Raw genomic sequence first — 1,016 nt, 5'->3', positions numbered from 1 at the left:
CAACACTACGACGGAAAACCGCACTAGAAGAACAACGTCACAAATAAGTGTGACCACATGATGACTTTGGCGCACCGAAACAGAAGAATGTCACTCCTTAATTTGTATGATTGCCTGTTAACACGTCCACTGCTTTTGCCTAAAGTAATGCATTAGTGAGACTTTTGGTCTAGGCAGGAAGGCAGTGAATGAACCTCTCGGGTTCGGTAGCTGGCGCATATTGTGGGCGTTTATTCACGTTTTGTTGTGTTGATCGTGGATCTGAACAATGCCCTTTACCACAGTGACAGCTAACTTGTACAGGCTTCCTGAGGGGACTGAACAACTGAAATGCTACTGCTGACAGAATGGGCGAGTGGTGAAAAGGAAATGAACCGAAAAAGTTGGTGCAGCAGAACTTCGCGCATAGTAACTGAAGCACAGCAAAAGGACTGAAAGATGCAGCAGAACTTCTGGTCGAGTGCACACTTCGCTATGGGGTTTCGGTATCCCTATTCACACCATGGCACTTTGTCCATGACTAGAGTCTTTCAAACCTGCTCTGTGTTAATACTTGATATCTTCACTACGCTGGTATTTTTGGCGTCCCGCGACTTCCCACGAAGACGGGCAGAATATGTACTGTCGGCGTAAAGAAGGAATTGGGGCTACATGCATAACTCGGAGGTCAGACCCTCCAGCGGTGGTATAGTGGCGGAACACCCAAGTGGCCCATTTACCAAAACCGAGGGTTGGACAAGCAAATCACCTCTTACACAGCCCCTCTCCTCCCTCGAGCGTCGTCCCTTGCACTCGCCTTGGTCAACCCCCCACGTCAACTGTCACAACGTACTCGGTGCCGTAAGGAAATATCCACGAGTCAACCGTGTCACTTGATAGATTCGCGTGCGCTTGAGAAAATACTTCGCCCCAAAGTCACTGATCTGCACTTTCGTCCTGTTTGGCAACTGCAATGCGGGGCGGGGGAAGGTGTTGACAATAACGCCTATCTGCAACTAGCCGTAGGAATACTGGCC

This window comes from Echinococcus granulosus (assembly GCF_000524195.1).
Source record: "Echinococcus granulosus chromosome Unknown EG_S00163, whole genome shotgun sequence".
In the NCBI taxonomy this organism is placed as follows: Eukaryota; Metazoa; Platyhelminthes; class Cestoda; order Cyclophyllidea; family Taeniidae; genus Echinococcus; species Echinococcus granulosus.
Note: the sequence above shows the minus strand (reverse complement) of the source record.